Raw genomic sequence first — 24,498 nt, 5'->3', positions numbered from 1 at the left:
GCAATGTGAGAGGGAAAGACAAAGTTCAAAAAAGTGAATGAGTAAATAAATGCATTAATGAATTGCCCGTCATTCTCTCTCTCTTTTTTTTTTTTTTTTGCAGTACGCGGGCCTCACTGTTGTGGCCTCTACCGTTGCGGAGCACAGGCTCCAGACGCGCAGGCTCAGCGGCCATGGCTCACAGGTACAGCCGCTCCACGGCATGTGAGATCTTCCCGGACCGGGGCACGAACCTGTGTCCCCTGCATCGGCAGGCGGACTCTCAACCACTGCGCCACCAGGGAAGCCCTGCCCGTCATTCTCTTAACAAGAGTTTCAAAACAGCAGGACTTAGGATAGTCTTGGTTGTGTGTGATTTCAGAAAATTGAGAAGCATTTTTCTGTCCCCTTGTAAATAGCTGGAAGCCATCTTCACCAAAATTATCTTTAACCTTCCTGGTGTTTTGTTTTGTTTTTTGCCCAGAGAATTAAAATAATAGAAGTGATAGCAGTTATAACCATAACCATCTTCAGTCATCTGCGTTCCTTCTGCATTTAGTAAGGTCCTGTGAGCAGTTTCTTCCTTTAACTAAGTGGTTATAAATGGCATATGCTCTTCTCTAAGTGATTTCTCCATTGCCCAAGTGACTGAACATAGAACACTTCTCACTCTACCCTTTCTTGGAGCGATACTCCGGACCCTGAGAGCCCAAGCATCCTTTGGGAAGATGCTCTCTCCCTGGGGGCTGCCGTCTCAAGAGACGCCTGCCTGCATCCAGGTTGGGCTCTTGGGAATGTTTCCTAACTTCAGAGGAGCTTCACTTTCTTTGGCACGTGGGAACAGGACTCAGGGTCCTCCTGGGTTAATCACTCAGCTGTACCACCTGCAGAAGCACGCGGCTCCAGCAGAGCCAGTGCCTCGAGGGAACTGGTTATCTCCAGCAGCACATGGCACACTGGGATATGATGCCGACAATGGTTTACTGCTCTGCTAATCCCAGTCCCACCTTCCCTTTCTCCAGTTTTCTGCTATGACTCACAGAAGGCATAAGAGGTGTACTTGGAGGAACTTCCAGCCTAAATTCAGGGACAGTGTCTTAGCTTTCTCATAAATACCCAAGGAAAAATTTAAACTCAATTCACAGTGCTCTCAGCCTCACGCATCACTTATTTCCCATTCTCACCCTGTAATGGTCCCTCCCAAAGATGGCTGGCTTGACTTGCATACATTTCAAGAACATATTTATCTCTATTTATTGTCCTCTCCCTGTCCTACTTGCTGCTTTAGAACTCTGTATCAAATATTTATGTGTGTTTACTTCCTGGCTTTAACCCACTTCATCATTCCCTTCCACGAAGCTTTACACTTCATGAAATCCACTGCCTTCCCTCAATGCCCAGGAATAGCCCCGGCTTCCTCCCCCACAGCCACCATGTGAAGCTGCCAGACGCCAGTTTCATTCATGGGGGTCCTGATTTCTCCCTCACTCTATAGTATCCTCAGAAGAAGGCATCTAGGAGATGTGCCCCATCCTCAGTATTTCCTTTGCCTGGTCATGATGACTCCCGGGCAAGGCCAGGTTCCTGGTGCTCATGGCTTCTCAAACACTGTGGAGCCTATGGGGCTGGGGCACCAAGAATGACACAGGCCTGGCAGTGTAGTAAGGAGTGCTGAGGCTTGTGGCAAGCTGGAGAGCACAGACCCCACTGAAAGGAGATGGCCTCTGCTCAGGCCCAGTGAACAACGGCATGTGAGAAGTTATCCCCATATTCCGCAGTTTTTCCAGCAGAAACTGGAAATCCAATTGGAATTTGAAATGTTCAGATTTTTGTCTTCTGGCTCAATTAAATAAAAATAACGAAATAGCACATCTTCAGGCCTGCAGTGTATGCCCTCTGTTCTGTAGTTGCCTTGACTTAAAGCACCCCATAAACCCCTTCCCACTCACAGGTATTTGGTAGTACATTGTATTAGCTCACCTGGCACTTTTGACTCACAGTGCCTTGGGCATCAAAAAGAAAATTAGTTAAAAGAGCTCAAAATGTTAGCCTACATCTCCCCGTGTGTCTTCTATCAGATTGTAAGCTGAATATATAACTGGGCAAGCTTGAGGTTTCTCTTTGCTTGCCTATGCATCTAAGAACAATAAAATCTGCCTTTAGAAGCTTGGAGAATAACATTTGCCTTTATTCTAGATTTTCTTAATGGGGTGGCATTACCAAGGGCATGGAATTCCTCTTAAAACTAATCTTTAGGTAGCTTTTTTTTTTTTTCTGCCCAGAGTCCCATGCAGCAGCTACCAAGCATCTCCCCATCTCTCCTGCTGCCTCTATATAAACCCCAAACAGTCATTTCCCCATTTTAGTAGCCCTGTGCTCAGCATGTGACTCTCCCACTTGGGGAAGAATACATTGCTTTTTTTCCCTCAATCAAATCAGCCCTCCTGACCTGGAATTGTGGCAAGAAAAAAATCATACACCTAGAATGTAAGAGTCATCCTCATTATTTGGATATTCTGATATCCTGCTACACAAGCAAATGATCTCTGAAGAGTTTGTCACCATCATGCAACCATCACTCCCAATCCCCAGAGCATTAGCCATGATCACTCATAGCTCACAGGGAATCGTTATGGTCTTGAGCTAATTCTCCTTAAAGCTTATTTGCTTAATGATTAGTCATCTAATGATCAAGTTATCTAATATTTAATTCTGCTCTGAATCCTTTTCAGTATCTATCCTGTTTTGGAATCTATTTGGCTCTTTAATCATTTTTAAACAAACTTGCCTACAGGCACTTCTGAATTATTCTTGTATTTTAAATACCAAATTTGCACTATTCTATAAATGTGCCCTTTGGGTGTCTTTTGCTATTTTGTATGCAATTTAATATTTTAAGGATATTTTAGCCAACTGTCTAATGAACTTATTTGTGTACTTAATCAATACTTTATAATTAATGTCAGACAGTTTGATGAAAGATATCAAAGAAGACACAAATAAATAGAAAGGTATCCTGTGTTCATGGATTGAAAGAATCAATATTGTTAAAATGTCAGTACTACTGAAAGCCATCCATAGATTCAATGCAATCCCTATCAAAATTCTACAGGCATTTTTTACGGAAGTAGAAAAAGCAATTTTAAAATTCATATGGAACCACAAAAGACTCCAAATAGCCAAAGAAATCCTGAACAAGAACAGGGCAGGAGGTATCACACTATCTGGTTTCAAGCTATACCATAAAGATACAGTCATCAAAACAGTATGTACTGTCATAAAAACAGACAAACAGACCAATGGAACAGAATCAAGAGCCCAGAACTAAATCCAGGCATATACAGTCAACTAATATTTGACAAGGGAGCCAAGAATATTCAATAGAGAATAGACAGTCTTTTCAATAAATGGTACTAGGATAATTGGATATTCACATGTAAAAGAATGAAACTGGACCATATCTTACACCACTCTCAAAAATTAACTCAAAATGGATTAAAGACAAACGTAAGACTTGAAACCATAGAACTCCTAGAAGAAAACATAGGAATAAAGCTCCTTGACTTGGGTCTTGGTAATGATTTTTTTTGGGGTTTGACACCAAGTACAAGTAACAAAATAAAAAATAAACAAGTGAGACTACATCAAACTAAAAAACTCTGCACAGCAAAAGAAATCATTAACAAAGTGAAAAGACAACCAATGGAATGTGAAAAAATATTTGCAAATCATGTATCTGATAAAGGGTTAATATTCAAAATATATAAAGAATCCATGCAACTCAATCGTAAAAAACAACTCAATTTAAAAATGGGCGAATCACCTGAATAAACATTTCTCCAAAGAAGATATACAAAAGGCCAACAGGGACATGAAAAGATGTCATTTAGGGAAGTGCAAATTAAAACCACAATCACATATAACCTCAGGCTTGTTAGAATGGCCAACATCAAAAAGATAAGAGATAACAAATGCTGACATGAATGTGGAGAAAAGGGACCCTTGTGCACTGTTGGCAGGATTGTAAATTGGTACAGCCAATATGGAAAATCTTGTGGAGGATCTTACGGAGGATAAGTATGGAGGATCTTTAAAAAATTAAAATAGAACTACCATATGATCCAGGAATTCCACTTCTGGGAATACATCTAAAGGAAATGAAAACAGTAACTTGCAAAGATGTCCAGACTATGTTCATAGCGGCCTTATTTACAATAGCCAAGATGTAGAAACAACCTAAGTGTCCACTGATAGAACAGTGGACAAAGAAGTTGTGTGTATATATTCAGTGGAATATTATTCAGCCATCAAAAGAGGAAACCCTACCATTTGCAGCAACATGGATGGAACTTGAGGGCATTTTGCTAACTGAAATAGGTCAAACAGAGAAAAACAAATGCTGTACGATATTCTAGAGAGACGTGGGCCCTGTCATCTGCATCACCCAAAGCTCTTCCTGGGAAACGTTACATGTGTTCTGGGCAGCCTAGCACTCACTACCCAAAGAAGCCAGTTTCCCTGCCCCAGGATATAAAATCTCCCTATACAGCATGGATTTGATACCCATCTCAATAAGTTAGTAGCTGTTGGCTTTGGCAAAGTACCTAACCTCTAGCAATCTCTAGTCTAGAGTCTCCTTCATCTTTAAATCAAACGAATCATAACTACCCTCACAAAGTTCTTGTAAAAATTGAAAAGAAACATATCCATAAAGTTCCAGACACATGGGAGGCATCCATTGCGGGAGGAAGAGGAACGAGGAGGGAGGTATTATTGTTTTCTACAGAAAAGAGCATCTGAAACAGAACTGGCAGAAGGACACTGTCTAAGAATTAGGGAAAACTGTTCATATCCAATGGGCCTATAACCTTATGAAAAAAACAGTCTTTGACATCTTTTCTGAAAATAGCCAAAAAAGACTATGAAAGCAATCTGTAAAATGTTACTTCCAGCTGAACTAAAATTGTGAAAAAAAAATCAACCTTTAGTCCTGTCCATTGTAGCAGTGTAACTCTTTGCTCCATAGCTAATGACCTTGGAAATATTTCTGGCCGTGGTCTCGTCCAGGAAACCCTCTGAATTACCGAGTCCAGGCTGTGAGTGTTTGCGCTTTGCTGGCTCCTTCAGCCCACCTCCTCTCTAACCCCCTCACTCAACTCTCGTATTTCCATCCGCACCTGCCTTAGGCAACCCCTCTTTATTAAAAGATTAACAGGTGATAAAAGAAGGTATGAAAGGCCAGAAACACCTATGAGGCCTTTTGCCCTATTGGGATGGAACTTGAAAGTAAAAATAGAAAATACCGATGGCAAAACATTTGACTCGTGTACTCTGTTTTCAGGGCTCTGTAGAAAACCTGTCTCATATTCCAAAGGGAAAATATGTCAGGTGCCTTTCTGAGCACCAGTGCCATCTGGTCCCCTAAAAGCTTTAGAAACGGAATGTCCAGAGTGTGGGGCTCCTTCTCCCCGCTCCAAGCCATCTCTAAAGCTGGATCGTTCTCATTTTCCCTTTAACCAAGGAAGCTCACTGTCGTTCAACTCGTTCCCATTCTTCACTCTCAAGTTCAGCTTCTTACAGCGTAAAATTGCCATCAGTCATTAGATGTGACCCATGACTGCTAAGTTTATCACAACATCCAGTCCAATGTCCATAAAATCACACTCTGCTTGCACCAGCCAGAAGCACCCAAGAGTCCTCAACAGCCACAATGCCTCAGGCAAGACGCGCGCTGGGAGTGGAAATGTCCTCCTCGCAGTGCGCTGGCGCAGGCAGCCACTGTTGCTCTCAGTTCACAGCCATGGCAGCAGGTGGCGGAGAATCCAGCCAGCCAGAGACTAAGAGCCCTGTGCTACCTGCCAGCCCTGTCGCTTACTAGCCGTTTGGCCTTGCACAAACCACTCCCCATCCGACTTCCTCTTCCCCAGAGCCAGGGCTTGAGGATGACAATTCCTAGGCCCTTTCCCGCGTCGCAGGGCCTCTCAGTCTGCCCAACCACCCAAGCTCCCCAGGCTCCAGAATGCCAGCTCTGCACACACATGTGCAGAAACAATAGCGGAACCCAAAACATTTTGTGGTCCTTTTGAAATTAATGCAGATGTTTTCCATCTTTCCAAGCTTCTCCTTCCTCCTGATTGCTTTCCTTATTACAAAAGAAGCATGTGCTTATTGTAAAAATATTCATGCACACTGATAAGCAGAAGAGAAGAGAAATCGCCCACAACGTCAGATTCTTACAGTCTGTGATGCATAGGTAGAGGTTCAACAAGCTACCTGCAGCATTTTTCTATTTAATAATACATTGACACATTTCTCCTTAGCTTTTTATATCATTTGAAAACATAATTTTAATGGCCACAGTTGCTGTCTTATAACATTGTGCCATGAATCAATTTGCCAGTTTATATAGTTTTTCTTTTGTTGATGTTTGTTTGTGCCGTCCTGTCCTCTCTTCTTTGAATATGCCTAGTTGCTCTAAAGGATATTAATATGTATATGAAGTGCTCAGTTTTCTTTAAAGCCTGTAAATTTTTTGAAACTCCTCCAGCTGAGAGGTAGAATATAATTCCACTTCTCTTTAATCCGGATTGGATTTATGACGCATTTGTCACTAAGAGAACAACAAGGCAGAAATGATGCTGTGTGACTAAGGCTGGATCAGAAGAGGCCATTCAGCTCCCACTGACTGTCTTAAAAGACTTGCTCTTAGACTGTTTGCTCTCAACATACATTTTCTGGGAACCCAGCTGCCATGCCGTGAGGAAGCCCACGCCACACGGAGAGGCCATGTGTAGGTGTGCTGGTCGACTGCCTGTCCTTCACCCGAGCATCAGACATGCAAGTAAGGAAATCAATGTGGAAGCTAGCCAACCCCCAGCCCGCAGATGTTCAAGTCACCCCCAGCCAGTCAGGTCTCCCCAGCTGAGTCCTCAGTCATCATGGAGCAGGGAAGAGTCCTCTACTTTGCCGTGCTCAAATTCCTGGCCCACAGAATCTGTGAGCAAATAAGAGTTGTTGATTTATACCACCAAGTTCAGGTGGCTTGAGCCAGCAATAGTTTTCAGAGTGCCATAGACTAAAACCCATATGATTAAGAGGCATGATGGAAAACACATTCTAAAAGACAGAGTTAGAATAGGAAAGTGGCTAAATGAATTTATTAACCTTCAGGGGAAATAAAAAGACTACAATTCTTAGACAATTCTGTGTGTCTCCTATATAAATTTGTCAGCTGCGTTCTGTTTTATGTTCCAAACAGCCAATCATGAATGCTTAAAATATAACTGAAGTTCTTAGAAAAAAAGAAGCTTACAATGAAAACAATTACAATGAGTTTAGATACAAAATAATTTCAGCATCTTGGTTTGGAAGGGGGATCATGGCTTACTCTGAAAGGGGCAATACTGAAAAACTGTTCAGAGCAAAAGTTTTGGAATCAGATTCACCTGGGTTTAAATTATAGCCCTATTGTCCCCTTACCAATCCTCTCATCTCTAAGACAGAAAGAAGATCTCACTCCCAAGCTTGCTGTGAGGATTAACAGATGGAATGGACATCATATAGCCGGCATAGTGCCTGCCAGAGGTGTGCATGGTCAACAGTCGCTGTTATTACTGGTGTTCCTGTTACTGTGACTATTAGAGCTGTTCCAGCCCAGCAGAGGAGGAAGGATGATTGTTTTGGTTGGAGACAGAGAAAACACAACAAAGAATATATTATTGCATTTTATGATTCTGGTCATTGCAGTAGGGAGAGTTTATGGAGGAGAGGAGGAGAGATCGTGGGATGGCTGGATGGAAAAAGGGAGAGGAATGAGGCTCAGACCATGTGGGATCCTGGGGTAGAGCCCTAAGAGATTTACATTCAAGTCAGAAATGTACCAGAGGACTTGAGTATATTCCCTTTCTTTACTGCGTTGGTGAGGCTTAAAATTCACGTGCTCAACCACTCATCGGTTAGAAGATACTTGTTAAGCATCCTTATATGCTGGGATCCCTGGAAGGCAGTGAAGACACAGAAAAATTAATAATAAACAGGACCCAGTCCTCTTTAAACCCTCCTCATTCATGGACAAGTTCTGTAGCTCACATGTACTGTGATGTAAGATTCTAACAGTTACAAAGTGCCCTGGAGGAAAAAAGAAAGAGAGAAAAAAAAAAAAAACCTATAAAAGTTCTAATAGTCTCTGATACTTTACAAAGCCCTATTCACATTTACCATCTCAATGAGTCTTCCAAACAACCCTGAAAATAGATGATATTATTATTATTATTATATTCACTTTATAGGTGAGAAAACCAAGACAAAGAGGCTAAGGAAAGTATCCGAGGTCACAGGGCAAGTAAGTGACAGAGCTAGACCTTGACCTCCTCCACCTGTGCTGGGTCGGCATGTGTGTTGCATCCACCAGCCACCCAGCTTTGTGGCACTGAGGCAAAGACACTAAGCTCTAACCAAAGGCTACCTGTGCTTTGAAGCCTCTCTTGTAGTCAGTTTGGGCCACGTGACTAGGATTTTGCACTACAGCAACACGAGTACTCCTGGGCTAAGGCAGTTAAGTGCCAGTGTCCCTCTTCCATGGCTCTCTTCCTCTTGGGAAGGTACCATGGAGACCATGTGTTGAAATGGAGCCTCTAGGGCAAAGAGCCTGGACACCTGAGTGTCTGCTTTGAGGAGAGCCTCTGCTAGTACATCAGACCTTGCACAAGAGAGAAACTACTCCTTGCTGTGTGAAGCCTCTGAGATTTCAGGGCTGGTTACCCAGCAGAGTCTCTCCTACCTGGCGAATACCAAACCCTATTATTCTGCACCCAGCATCATGCAGGGTACTGAGTGTAACTGGAATTGGAAGACAGTCTCTGCCTTTAAGGAACTGACGAAGTGATTGAGCTATATGCAAAGGACAGGGTTTTCTGAACAGATGGCCAGGCTGAGCCAGCAACTTAAGACCCGTAAATACCATTGACAGGCCCTGTCATCACATTGTGCAAGAGTTGTTACGTAGGCGCTGTTAGGTGGTGGCTGCCATTTTTAAGATGCTGTTGCAGGGTGAGTTGGAAGGTCAGCACTGAATCTGGACTCTTAGAATTAACCCAAGTTGTCTGACTCTCCTCCTGGAGCTCCCGTCTCTATCTTTGCTCATTCATGGCTTTGCTTCATTTCAGGTATGTGATGGTGGCATCTCTCTCAGCGCCTTTTGTCCAGACACCTTTGTCAAGGCCACCATTTCTCATTTCCCTGTTTCATACTTGCCTCCCGGCTTGGAGCCAAAGTTTGCCCGTGATGCCTGGTTTCAATCATGCTGTAACCCCTCTCTGGGCAGCCAGTATAAGCACCATGATCCACACCCTGTTGGCTAAATAGCTGGTCACCTCAGTCGGGAGAAACGGTCTCCACCTCAGCCAGTGCCTTGTGTATCACCTTTAACAAACCACTCGGTCTGCTCACCTGAAGTCAGATAGGATGCGCACCAAGATGTCTCCCATTGAAAAAACTAATTTTCATGGTCACATAACTAGTCAGTGCCAGAGAAGGGATTAGAACCCCACATTGGGCCCATTGCCCTATTCCATCTGACACACGGTAGGGCTCAATGATTACTTTTCATTTGATACGTGGAAATTTCTTAGGATGGCCACCCAAAAGCTCAGGACAATCCTTATTACTTCCATAAATTGTGTTTTGAAATACTGGTCACTGGTTGACAAGGCATATCCTCATGGCCTTGCATTTTATCAACCCTGTCTCTTGCCGTTTTCTCTCTACTCTGTAGAATAAAGGAGAGTTGGCGCCATCATTCAGTCACTTAATAAACATTTATTGAGTATCAATACTCTTCCAATGCTGTGCTAGAGCTGGAGATACCAAAATAAAGCGTGAGCCCTGCTTGAAGGACCAAAGCCTTTTTTCAGAATATAGGCCCATGTTCAGGGGCATCATGAGAGTAATAATACTGGGCCCCTACTTCAGAGTCACTCACATAGGGGTCTTGGAGTGTAGCCTTGAAGCATAAGTAAGAATTCACCAACTCTCATCGCCTTGTGAACCTTTTACCCAATTTACTGTTTAAGGGCAAACTCTCAGGTCTTCTAAGGAGAACAAACAAACAGCATATTTACTTTCCTTTTTCAACAGCCTGGTTTTTTCACTTGACTTTTGAGATCCTTGTCTCATCATAGACTCAATAGCATCTATTTAGAATCTCCAAAGCTAAGGATTCAACTTTTATCTTACTCTGAGTAGTTTTGTATCTTCCTTTCTCTGGGACAATCAAACCCAGCTTCTCTAGTTTTAGAAATGCAAGCCCGGTAGGGAAAATGATTTCTAAAAAGAATAATTGCACAGGACAATATGTCAAAATATTACCCCTGTGACAGAGAATAGTCCCAAGTATCCACGAGGTAGCAACGTGGTCTTTTACTGAGTCAAGGAATCCAGTTCCACGTGCTCTGGAACTGCTGCAAGGCCAAAAATTTGTATCCTACTTATGGTGAGCATGTTAGGCAGGGAAAAGTCCCTTCATGAGAGAGGCAAGGCCAGGACTCCAGCATGTCACCAAGATGTCACCAGTGACTTTGTGCTTCTCTCCTCCTCATATAAGCACTAATCCTCACTAAGGGTCTGAAGAAACCATTTACATTTTCAGTAATTTATTGACTTCTCTCACCCCCCTGACCCTCTCACCCACAGCACCAAACACTCCTCTGCGATAGTGGATGCTGTTGTGATTCCTCCACTCTTAATTCCTTTATCAGAGGGAACTTAGCCATTTTTACTCACTATTGCACCCTCAGGTTTAGGAGAACAGTGACTGGAACTCAAAAAACTATTTTTCAAGTGGATTGCAAATAGAAGGATTTATAAAATCTTTAAGGAAAATCTAGAGTTCCCCCTCCTCATGGGCCTGCCCCTGGATTCTATCCTTGGGGAAATACTCGAAAGCAAAAATGCAAATATGTTTTTTGAGAGGATTAAGAGATGAAGCTAAAACCCATCAAACCCAAGGCATTATAGCAAATACCTAAGACAGTCTAGACCCTAAATGAACCCCAAAGAGTCGAGGAGCATATGGGATCTCACGCATAAGGAAAGCCAGCGATGGGCTGGGTAATAGCCAAGGGGCAATGGGTCTCCATGGTTCTGGAGATGGGAACAAGGACCCTCACTCAAGACAAAGGGAAGAGGGATGGAGTAAGGCAAAGAGGAGGAGTAAGTCGGAAACAAGTGCTAGAGAGCCAACATGGGGAAAGTCAGGAAGGTTGTTAAATCCCAGGGTAGGAGTCCAGAGTTGTGCACCAAAGTCTGGACATGAATCCACAAGTCAGAATCTGGGAGATGAGATCAATCCAAAGAAGACTGAGTTGTGTGAGAGTGGGTGGGTCTGCGAGAGGAAGAAGAGAGCTATCAAGAGCATTACCAGTGGTGACACCCTTACACCAAGACAACAGGGGCTGCTGCCCTGGGAGCTATGCTTTAGAGCCGCAGGGTCCAAGAAAGCTACAAATGCAAACCATGCAGATCATGAAGTTTTCTATAACCACGTTTTTTTAAAGGGCAAAAGAAACAACTGTAATACATTTAATGAGATATGTTACATTCTTTTTTTCCTTGTACTACATCTTCAAAATCCAATACGCACTTTCTAATCAACTTGTTCAGCAGATCTCTATTTGGACTAGCCACATTGCAAGTGCTCAAAACCACATGTGGTTAGCGGCTACCATACTGGATAGCACAGCCTTAGGAGGATCCACTCTGCTCCTCTTCTGGCTACACCCCTCATCATGGGGGCAAGGAATCTGTGAGGCCAAGGGGACCTACCTACCTAGATCCCCACATCTCCTTCTAGATTATTCACCAGATATCTGAGATTTTCAAATTCCCTACCCAAAGGGTCCACAGTCCACTTCCAGGATTTGCACGGATCCTTTCTCTGGATCCATCACAGGGAAGGGGCCACCCTTCTGAGGGTGAACTATGCTGCTTCTCTGTGCACTCCTAGACTTGAGGAGGTCCAAAGAGATGCCTGCTTGTGGGAGAGATAGAAACAGAGCACGGACAAGTGGATTGAGATTCCTGTGCAGGACAGAGCTGGGGCCAGGAAGAAAAGACGGACAGGTCAGGTACTGGCCCGGGGAACCCGGGCATCCCTCTCCACACCACCACATGCCAGGAGAGAACTCTGAGGTGTCTAAGAATTCTACACTTGAAGCTATAATTGACAAGGTAGGAAAATAGAACATATTTTATTATTTAAGAGTTTGTCAGCCTAATTTATAACTTTAAATATTCAGCCATAGTACGTAAGCCTCCATTTTTACTCCTGTCCTTGACCCTACAAATGCTGGACGCAAACCTGATCCTCAGTTTTTATGATTGACTGTAATATCTGTTATTTAGTTATTTAATTTCTTATTTGTCTTTAGGGAAAGTGTGAGGACATTGGCCCATCTTAAAACATCAGGGGTACAATGAACTCTGTGTAATGCAAGAGAAAAAACAAATTATTTGGCATATGGGTTCAAGGCTCAATTTTATTGAAGGAGATGAAGTTATATTCCTTCCACTGTGGAAATTACCCCAATTCTAATTAGCATAATTAATCACAGCTTTGTTCCCACAGAGCACTTTATTCAAAATTTCTTTTTTGTAGAAAATATTATGTGTCTTTGTTTTCTTCTGAGACATTTGTTATTTATTTTGGGAAATCACAGATCCTTTAAAGCAGGGGTCCCCGACCCCCAGGCCATGTACCACTACCGGTCCGTGGCCTGTTAGGAACCAGGCCGCACAGCAGGAGGTGAGCGGCGGGGGAGCGAGTGAAGCTTCCTCTGTATTTATAGCTGCTCCCCATCGCTCACAATACCACCACCTGAGCTCTGCCTCCTGTCAGCATTATGGTGAGTTGTATAATTATTTCATCACATATTACAATGTAATAATAGAAATAAAGTGCACAATAAATGTAACGCACTTGGATCATCCTGAAACCATCCCTGCCCTACCCGCCTTCCATGGAAAAATTGTCTTCCGTGAAACTGGTTCCTGGTGCCAAAAAGGTTGAGGACCGCTGCTTTTAGTATACTGAAAGCCAAGAGTCCTCTCCCCGGGAAAAAATACAACATATGCACAATGGGTAATACAATGTCAAGGAGTTCATGGATTTGAGGTTAAAACCCGAGTCTGACTGGGCTACATGAGGGAAGGCACTGATTCCATTCTGTCCCATCTGAAATACAGTAAGTGTCCAAGTCAGAGGGGATGAATAAGCGGGATGTTTCAGGTATCTATTGCTGTTTAACAAACCATCCCCAAACTTAGTGGCTTGAAAGAACAGTGACCATTTATTGGTCAGGATTCTACCGTTCAGGCAAGGCACAGTAGGGATGGCTCTGCTCCACGTGCTATTGGCTGGGGCAGCTCGATTGGAGAACAGAGGAGCCAAGATGGCTTTGCTCACTTTTCTGGTACCTTGGCTAGAACCCCTGGGGGCTGGCTGGACTTCTCTCTGTCTCTCATTCACTTTCCCTATAGTCTCACTGCCTCCAGGGCATCTCTCCACATGAACCCTCCAGCAGGATCGTCTAACTTCTTGCATGGTGGTCCAAGCCTTCAAGAGGGAGTTTCTAAGAAATTCTGCAATATGTAACAACATGGATGAATCTTGAGGACATCATACTAAGTGAAATAAGCTAGTCACAGAAAAACAAATACTGCAGATTTCGCTTATATCAGGTATCTAAAAAAGTTAAATTCACATAATTAAAGAGTAGAATGGTGGTTGCCCAGGGCTGGTGGCAGGGGAAAATGGGGAGTTACTAATCAATAAGCATAAAGTTTCAGTTAGGCAAGATGAATAAGCTCTAGAGATCTGTCACTCAATATAGTACCTAGAGTCAATGATGACGCACTGTACACATAAAATTTTATTAAGTTGTTAGATCTCATGTTAAGTGTTCATACCACAATAAAATAAAACTTAAAAAGAAAAAGAGGGAGTTTGTGCTGGTGTCATGCTTGCTAACATCCCACTGGCCAAGACAAGACCAAGTCCAGAGTCAGTGTGAGAAGGGACTGCACAAGAGTAGGAATACCGGGATACATGGTTTACTGGGGGGCACCAGGTAAGCAGTCTACAACACAGCCCTCTCGGAAAAAAAAGGGTAATTATTGAAAGAGCAAATAATCCCTTAACAATATATTTCTTGACAATGGTGGGGTGTCTATTTAAAATTCCTCCCATTAGACCAAAAGCCTCTTTCTCAGGGCATCTGATTAGATCACATCTTCTGGTTAGGCACTACCCAAGAACCCATGCCTTTCTTCCTAGATACATATCATAGCTTGTAATGATGTATTAGTATGAACATCTGATTTCCTATTACCCAAACTAAATTATGTGCTCTTTGAGGGCAGGGAACATGACTGCTTTGCTTACCACTGTATCCCAGTTCTGGGCACAAGGTCAGGCACATGGTAGACTTTCATAAATATTTGAGGAAGGAAGGAAAAAAAAAAGAAAGAAAAGGATAAAGGAGGAATGAAGGGAAGGAAAAGGAAATTCCGTACCGTATAAGTTACAGGAATTCAAGATATGATTTGATTAACAGTAACATTCATTGGATAGTAGTATGTGCCAGCTATGAGACTAACATCTCATTTAACCTACAACAACCCTAAGAGAGAGTTAATATTACTCCCTCCATTTTATGGATGAGGAAACTGATGTTTACAGTAGTTATGTGATTTGCCCAAGACTGAAGAGCTGGCATTTGACCTCAGAGTCCACGCTCTTCATCACTCTTAACCGTGATATCACCTCTAAGGACAAATTAATGTTTAGAAGCAAAGGAGACTATGTAACAATGCAAACTAACCTGAGCGTCCTCGCAAGGACATTCTGAAAAAGGATGAAGGCAAACTGGAAAGAAAATGAAAGAAATGCTTGTGGCTTTGGTGGGGCGGGACGGGGTGGGGGTGGGGGGCGGGGGGGGGGGAAGAGGTTTCAAAAGAATGGTGGAGATTAAAGCAGGAAAATGGCCTGAAAAGTGAAAGCATCAGGAAGATAATGAGGCAGCAAAGACCGACAGGGAAGGACTCTTGAGTGGGTGGACCCACATTTTCATTAGAAAGGGGGTGATGCAGACACCTCCCAGGAGGTGGGAAGGAGGATTAGCTAGTTAAAGTATTCAAATTGGCTTAGCAAAAGGCAACTCCCAAGATGAATCGCAATTTCAAAGGATTATGGACAAAAAGTGTGCAAAATAGAAAATTTTACAGCAGGTACAAATTTTTATGAATCACAAAACTGTCATATGAGACTTCTGGTTTTCTGCTACAGATAGAGATAAAATACATAAATCTTTCTCTACGGAAAAGTTTAAAAGGCCTATAACCCACACCCATCAGAATAGCTAAAATGAAAAAGAGATGAAGAAAACCAAGCATCAGTGAGGACATAGAAACAATGGAAGACTCATACCCTGTTGGCAGGAGTGTGATCCATTGCACCCACTGAGGAAGCCTGTCAGCATCTATGGAAACTGAACACACATGCATATTCTATGACCCAACAGTGTTGCTCCTGAGTATCTATCTAACAGAAATACATCCATGTATTCATCCAAAGATGTACTAGAATGCTCACAGCAGCACCATCCAGAATGGACTCCAACTAGTAGCCACTCAACTGCCCATCACCAGTAGAGCAGATAAATCAATCATGGTCCTTCACGCACTGGAATACTACACGGTAATGAGCATGAACAATGCACAATTACATACAAAACTATGGACAAACCTCGCAAACATGAACATTTAAAGTTAAAAAAAAAGGCAAACTACACTGTAGGAAGTCAAGATAGTGATTACTCTGGTGGGGAGAGTGAGCTGTACATGAGGGAGACTTCTTGGGCCACATGTACACTTCTCTGTATGGGTATTCTACTTCCATAAAAATTTTCAAAGACGTTGTAGCCATGTTCAAAAACAAGATAAACATCATCAAGAACCCCAGACTAAAGGGAGACACAAAGAAATAAGAAGAGTAAATGGAGTGGGCAAGAAAAAGTCAACAGAAGTCATGTAGCATCTCTTAGTCACAACCTGTTAGGGAACATGAGGGGATCGCTCTGGAGGTTCCAGGAGGAATATTTAGGGTGGAGATCTTGGGAGAGTTCACATCCCTCTCTTGCGATGTCCTTGTTTTAACAGAGAGTACCTTTCTGTTTTTCAACTCTAAGAAACAGAAAGATACTCTCATCTTTCTTTCCCTAGCTCCATGCATTGTGCCTTACACATGGTGGGTTCAGAGTAAACGTATGGTAAATGAGAGATGAATACACAGAACTAAGCATCTCTTTTCTAAAGGTTGTGTTTTCGGTTGATTCCTCTAGCAGCAGTCCCTGACACAAGAAATGTATGAGGTTGTGAAGGTGATGACCCCAGGAAGCACCTATAGCAGAGCAGGGAAGTGAGACAGAGAAGGGAAGGAGTCAATACAATGTGAGTTAATGGATAGATTCCCACTCTGGGCAACTGGGGCTCAATCCCACTGGGGAGCTCACAGTATGAAACAGAGTGGTCCCACCCAAGATGGAAGCTGGGGTATTGATCCTCCAGCTTGCATTTGTCCTTGGTAAAACTGTGCCCAGAACGCCCTGGCATGTCTTGAGAGTCACGAGTGCTTCATTTAGGATATCTTGGAATGAGGGATGCTGAAGGGAAGAGGGAAGGGCATCAAAAGCATTACTAAAGAGGGCCGTGAAAAATATTCACTGGGAACATAATGTTTTCTCCAGTGATGGACATGGGCCATGACTGAGGACCAGAAAGATAGAACTGAGGTTCAAGAGCTAAAAGTAGAAATCATAAAAATCTTAGTAGGAAACAACTTTAGAACGCTCTTCCCTGGTCACTCTTTGATGTTTAAATCCTTCCTCATGCTATCCACTCAATGAACACGCATGAAGTAACTTACCTGAGAAGAGCTAAGGAAAACAGCAGCTGAATTCCAAATGTTCCATGTCCTTCCTTGCATCTGTCCACCCCACACTTTTATATAGTTCACTCTGAGAACGGACATGGCCTATTTGGTCCCTATTCTCATGCAACGTACAACAAAAACTACTACAGTTTCCAACGATGAGGCATTGTGCAAATTGGCTGTCTTCTGGTTCTGTTCCAGGATCAGTTAAAGCTCGAAAGAAGGCAAGATTCATTTTGAAATCTCCAGAAAAGTCATTCAGATGCCAAATTTTAAGATCGGTGTTTAGAAGGTCTAAGCGTCAGCTACTTTGGAAGCAGAGACATTCCCACCCTGCTCCCACCCAACCCCATCAATCTCATTAGAGTTCTCCACCCCCCCCCCCCCGTGACTGTTAATACTAATTCCATAATACAGTAAAGCACTGATGTAAAATGTAACAGTTTCTCAGTTAATCATCAAAATTAGCCTATCATAGTAAAGAAGGGATCTTCCACTGTTTCAGTGCCATGTAATTTCAGATAATAAGTGAGATGATGAAAGAGGATTTTTAACATGTTATAACCCCATAACTGCTTGCATAGAAGTTTTGAAGTACCAGACAGGGAGAAAAAAATTTTTTAATAAACAGTTCCAAGCAAAGTCCATTTGGACACAATTTCCAGAGGGGAAGGCATCAAGAGCTTGAAGATCTGGCTGGCGAGGAAAGTTTATTTAGAGATGCTCTTTCATAACCACTCCTTGGAAAATAAACCAAAGTCCGTGAACGACCTTTTGGTTTGTGATATGGTGAGAACTTAGAGCTACCAAAGCTGAGACCAAGTCTGTACATTGAAAAGATTTATGACTGGTTATGAATCTTAAAAAAATTACATTACAAGGGATACCTGCACAATAAGAGTTACTATCAGCTTCTTACGGGGGCTGACCATACCTAAGTAACAACAAGTATTATTGTTCATTAATCTTCGATGGTGTCCATCCCAGTAGGGGGTACATAATAGGTTCTCAATAAACTATTGATTAAAATAAATATTTTAAGGTGTTTTGCATGGAGCCACATTTTTAAAACTTTACCTGGAAATAATTTTCAAACTTATAAAATTTTCAAAATGAGCTGCATCTTTTAGAAAACTGAAATAGTCTGATAAACCTGGGAGACTGTAGTGACAGCTGCAAAATCTAGAAGCACATTTGTAAAGGTGCTGGTAAGAGCTGCTTTCTCGTCCTGGAGCAGGAGCACCTTGTGATGGAAAGGAAATGGTTCCAAACATGTGACTTGCCCTGACAGCTTACTTCTGTTTCTCTGTCTTCATGCCCCATCTTGTGGGAAACTATAAATGAAAGCATTTCAACTGTTAGCAGCATCCCCCTTCTCTCATTTTTCTTTTGTACTTAGCTTTTGCACTAGTTGAGCGTCATTTCCTTAGCATCTGTAACCTCAGGGTTTCTAGGAGCTTCATAGACATTAAATGAGTTCCACACAAAAAGATTTGAAAAATACATGAGATAATGATGTGTACAAGGTGGTTTGATCTGGGTGACCCTCCCAGCTTCCTTCCTCCTCCTGCGAGTAGAAGGCAAAGTTATTCTATTCAATGGTTTTGTTTGGTTTGGTTTGGTTTGGTTGTTGGTTTTCTCTTACGCCAGCATTCTCCCAGACTTCTGAATTTCCTTGTCTCTTAAACAGATCAGGGCTACTGAGTGAACAGCTTAGATCCCTTTGGTTTTAGACAACTTTTTCATCTTTGCCCCTGGCGGTCATGTTCTTTGCTTGGGTTTTACTTTTCTTTGTGACTGACTTGTTGTAGCTGGATACTGATGGAAGCAGGTAGTGGGAGAAGGGAAGGACTCACATGATAACACTGTGTCAATTCTATTAAAGCCAAGGAAACATGGGCCCAAATATAGATCTTGGGTCAAGTCAGAGATTTTGTCTTTGGCCATCTGTGGCTGAGGTACTTCTAAAGATAGCCGCAATGATATCTCACACCCTCTGCTTTTCTTATAACTATGACACCCCTCCCATTGAGATGTGGTGTCTATCCCCTCTCCCCCTGAGTTGGGGCTTGTGACTATGGCAGAAGTAATGCTATGTGACTTCTGAGCATAGGTTATAAAAGGACAGTGTTCTCCTGGGACACCGGCTTGGAGTCCTAAGCTGCCCTCTAAGCAGCCTGACTGTTCTGAGGCAGCCATGCTGTGAGGAAGCCCAACATAGCTCATGCAGAGACCATGTGAGAAGCTCTGAGACCACACAATGGGAGAGAGACATCTGACAGCCACCAGCTTTGTCAATTCTGTTGTTCCTGCTGTAGCCACCTTCCACCTGCAACCTCTGGACACCTGAGCCACAACCACCCAGCCAGGCCCTTCCTGAATTCCTGACTCTCAGAAACTATGATGACAAAACGATTGTTGTTGTTTCAAGTCACTAAATTTCTATACCCAGCAATAGATATCTGGAACACCACCCATATCTTTAAAGTTTGACAATTCTAAATTGAGGAGGAAATAGTAATTAGATGAGACCCCATTAATATTATGTTATTTTTTTAGTGATAATTAGTGTAATACTTTTTTGAAAAGCTGCATATGGTTCATCAACCATGTGATTTTAATTCTTCTCAACTAACTTATTTCCAAAGCTTTGAGTTCCAAGACCATTTTAGGAAAATAAACCTAATACATCTAAATCAGGTAAACCCAACAAGCCAAGCTATGATCTTGGTGTGTAGGGAGGAAATTACTTTAATTCAACCTGTCAGACATCCACAAACATGGTAACATGTTATATAATTGGTTTTCAAACAGGAATTATCCCCAGTTTTGATAGTCTGATCTTACAAAAGGCTAACTCAGTAGGGACTTGGTTTACTTGAGTCAGATGCACTTGACTGGCCTTGATCTGTACTGTGCCAGGTGAAAGAACTGAGCTGACATGTGTAATGAATGATGATTCAATGTCAAAGGGGGCCTTAGTGATGTCATTGATAAAAACATATGTCTTGAATGGAGAGGAGCTAACTTTTTGGAAGCCAAGTCCTTCCGCACATGGATTTTCAATGATTCAGGAACTTCTTGGCTTAAAGTGTACCCCATTCAGGTAAGTTGCCACATGCTTTGAGAATAAAGGAGTACATCAGTTAGCTTCGGCTGTGTAACAAAACACCCCAAATTTTAATGGCCTAAAACAACCATTTTATGAATGATTCTATGGGTCATTTGGGCAATTCTTCTGGTCCAGGTTGGCTCAGTTTACCTCTGTTGGAGTAAACAGAGGTAAACTGCTGGACTCTCTTGTGTGACTATGGTCATTTGGCAGGTTGACCAGAGGCTGGGTAATCTAGAATGGCCTCACTCACATGCTTGGCAGTTAAGAGGCTGTCAGGCAACTGGGGGTACTTTGGTTCTCCTCATGGCCTCTCATCCTCTGAAAGGCTAGCTTAGGCCAGGTAACATTAAGGGTCTCAAGATTCCAGATGCAGCAAGAGAGAGCAAACCCCAAAGTACAAGTACCCTTCAAGCCTCTGCTAACGTCCCATTTATCAAAACAAATCATGTGTCTAAGCCCAGATGCAAGGTGTGGAGTAGAGACTCTACTCCTGATAAAGAGAATGGCAAAGTCACATTGCAAAGAGGTGTCCATTCAGGGAAGGGAGGAATTTGGGGCCATTTTTGCAATCTGCCATCGGGAGCTGCTCATGACCTTACTCTAAACCTACAGCAAAAACTTCTGAGAACCGCAGCTTTCATTCATTCACCAGTTGCTGCCAAGAAAGCACAAGAGGCAGCAAACAATCCCACCACCCTGGAAAGCTCTCTAACAGCTTGTCACATCCCCAAAAGGGGCCAGCATATTCAGTTCTGGACAGTTAGCTCTGAGGCACAGAGCATAATATTTTTTTAAACACATAATGATCCTGATTCAATATAACAGCTATGAAAAGATCATAAAAGAAGAAGTTAGGGAAAGTCCCATCAGAAATAAGATTAGAGATGATATTTTAGCTCTGCAGATTTCACTGGGCCCCAGGAAGAGAAACACAGGAAAAAAAGGTTAGTTAATTTTCTCCCTTCTAATGAACATTATGAGGACAAATATTCTGTCCACATGGACCCTTTTGGCAGCCCGGTTAATTTGTTAAGCCCAACTGGACGCCTAAAGAGAGCCCTTTATCTTCATTAAACCCTATGAGAATGAATGGCAAACTGCAGCATCATTAATCTGGCCTGATGGGTTCTATCAAAAGACCTGGAAAGCTCTTGAAAACCCAGATGACTTTAGGGTTGGCTGGGTTAGGGCTTGTTCATCTCCTCTAACAGTATGATAGAGATAGTATGACCTCTGTTCTCTCTCTGGCCATATTGACTGGATGTGAGCCCATAGGAGGAGCCATCAAAGACAGTGGTTAAGAGCATGGACTTCTGGGGCTTCCCTGGTGGCACAGTGGTTGAGAGTCCGCCTGCCGATGCAGGGGACGCGGGTTCGTGCCCCGGTCCAGGAAGATCCCACATGCCGCGGAGAGGCTGGGCCCATGAGCCATGGCCACTGAGCCTGCGCGTCCAGAGCCTGTGCTCCGCAACGGGAGAAGCCACAACGGTGAAAGGCCTGCATACCGCAAAAAAAAAAAAAAAAAAGAGCATGGACTTCTGAACAAACTGCCTGGATTGAATCCTGACTCTCCCATGTTCTAGCTGGGTTCCTTAACCTCGCTGTGCCTCAGTGTCCTCACCTGCTAAAATGACACAACAATAAAACTCATGAGGTAACTGGGAAGGTTAAAAAGTTACTATTACTTCCTTAAAAAATTAAAAATAGAACTACCATATGATCCAGCAATCCCACTCCTGGGCATATCTCTGGAGAAAACCATAATCTGAAAGGATACATGTAGCCCGAAGTTCACTGCAGCACTATTCACAACAGCCAAGACATGGAAGCAACCTAAATGTCCATCAACAGAGGAATGGATAAAGAAGATGTGGTATATATATACCATGGAATATTACTCAGCCATAAAAAAGAATGAAATAATACCGCCTGCAGCAACATGGATGGACCTAGAGATTATCATACTAAGTGAAGTAAGACAGAGAAAGACAAACATATGATATCACTCATATGTGGAATCTAATTTTTAAAAAAGAGATAAAAATGAACTAATTCACAAAACAGAAACAGACTTACGGATATTGAAAACAAACTTATGGTTACCAAAGGGGAAACGATGGGGGGAGGGATAAATCAGGAACTTGGGATGAACACACACACTACCATATATAACATAGAAAACTAGCAAGGACCTACTGTATAGCACGGGGAACTCTATTAAATATTCTGTGTTAACATATATAAGAAAAGAATCTATGAATGAATATATGTATATGTATAACTGTATAACTGAATCACTATGCTGTACACCTGAAACTAATAACATTGTAAATCAACATTGTAAATCAACTTCCAATAAAAGTAAAATTTAAAAAGGAGTTACAAGAGTGCCTGCCCCGTAGTAAGCACTATGTGTTATTGAAGAAGTCTGACTACCAGGACCAGCATGAAACTGCTAAGGACTGGCTTTGTAACACTCTCAGATGCTTTGGAGCCCAAGTGACAAAGTGTGGCTGAAATCTGGAGATGCAGTTCTCTTCCTGTCTCAGTGCTGAATCTTTACCAGCTTTGGAATGTACTGGGAAGTTCTGGAATCATTCTTCTTAAACAGGACCTTGAAGTGAGAGTTGCAGAGTTGGCAAAGGGATGGGGTATCTCCAGGCAGCATCACAAACAGGAGAAGAAAGACAGTGATGATGGACCATGTGACAACAGCCAAGACAAGAGACAGACTGATTTGCGGGTCCTTTGTGGACCTTCCAGAAATATGCTGGGGGTGACGTGATGGTTGGGGTTTGGAATCATCAGGAAGTATCTTCATCCATATGTCTGGCAATTGATCCTACTTTCTCCTGGGGTCTTCTCTTGGATTACCAACTGGAACATCTACAAATGGCCTCTCCATTGGCCTGAGCTTCCTCATAGCATGGTGACCTCAAGTTATTCCCTGATCTCTGTGTCAGGTCAGTGCTCCAAAAGTGTCTCAGCTAACAAGGTAGAAACTGCATTGTCTTATGACCTTGCCTCAGAAGTCACACAGCATTCATTCTGCTACTTTCTGTTCATTATTGAGACACAAGCTTGCCTAGATCCAAAGGAAGGGAGCGTAGACTACATATCTTGATGGATGAAGTATCAAGGTCACATGGCCGAAGAACACGTGGGATGGGAGATATGGTTGCAGCTAAAGTGTAATCAGCAACAGGCGTTATCAAGCCAGAAGATATTTGCATTATTCATTTTCATTTAACTTATTTTAACTTTATCTGGATGAGTGAATTATCCACTTAGCCTACACAATCCTTTTCTTTTTCAATGGCAATATGACCAAGGGCAATCCCAATATTATGCAGCTATTATGTGCTTCCTTATGGAATGGAAATAGAAACCTCAGAGTCAATTGTGCCTTTTGAAGCCTAGCAATTCTATAAGGTAAAGGGTTGACAAAACTTGGTCTATTAGTACAACTGGGTTAGCAAGCACAGAAGAGGATGTAAGGGCTCAATGTATTGGCTTGTGTAGGCAGGAAAGATGCTCACAGAACTGAAAGGAAGACACCCATGACTCAGGATCTCCAGGATAACAACTGGGGTCCCAATCCTACAAGCACCTCTTTCTCTGCCATCTGTCATCTCTGCTGTCTCTTTCCTTTTTGTATGTCACCCTTGTTGTCTCCTGCTAAAGACATGGGACCTTCTCCATGAGGATGAGAAAGTGACCAACCAGTAAACCACATGCTAAGACAGACATTTTTTCTTCCAGCGTCAGTGTATTAGTTCCAGGGAAAGTTTCTGATTGGCTCTGCTTGAGTCACATGACCTCACCTTGGAATTACTATTGCCAGAGGATGATGCTCTGTACTGACCCCCTGGGGGTTGCATATTTACTTCTTGGCTCAGGGGTCAGGATCTGTTGCATCTACTGAGTATATTTCTTTATCTAAACATATGTATGTGGGCTTCCCTGCAGGGACGTGGGTTCCAGTCCTGGTCCAGGAAGATCCCACATGCCGCGGAGCAACTAAGCTCATGTGCCACAACTACTGAGCCTGTGCTCTAGTGCCTGTGAGCCACAACTACTGAAGCCCACACACCTAGAGCCTGTGCTCCCAACAAGAGAAGCCACCGCAATGAGAAGCCTGTGCACCGCAACGAAGAGTAGCCCCGGCTCGTCACAACTAGAGAGAAGCCCGTGTGTAGCAATGAAGACCCAACACAGCCAAAAATAAAATAAAATAAAAATTTTTTAAATAAAATAAACATATGTATGTATGCACATGCTTGGCCATGAAAATAAACGGTAACTCAAAGCCCTTATTTGCATACATTCTAATGTATTCTGTTGTCCATAGGAATCTTGATTGGGAAAACAGCTGGCTATCTTAGCTGTAAAAGCAGACCAGTATACCTGTCTGGCAAGG

This window comes from Leucopleurus acutus, assembly GCF_964270905.1.
Source record: "Leucopleurus acutus genome assembly, chromosome: 16".
In the NCBI taxonomy this organism is placed as follows: domain Eukaryota; kingdom Metazoa; phylum Chordata; class Mammalia; order Artiodactyla; family Delphinidae; genus Leucopleurus; species Leucopleurus acutus.
This window is presented reverse-complemented; position numbering follows the sequence as displayed.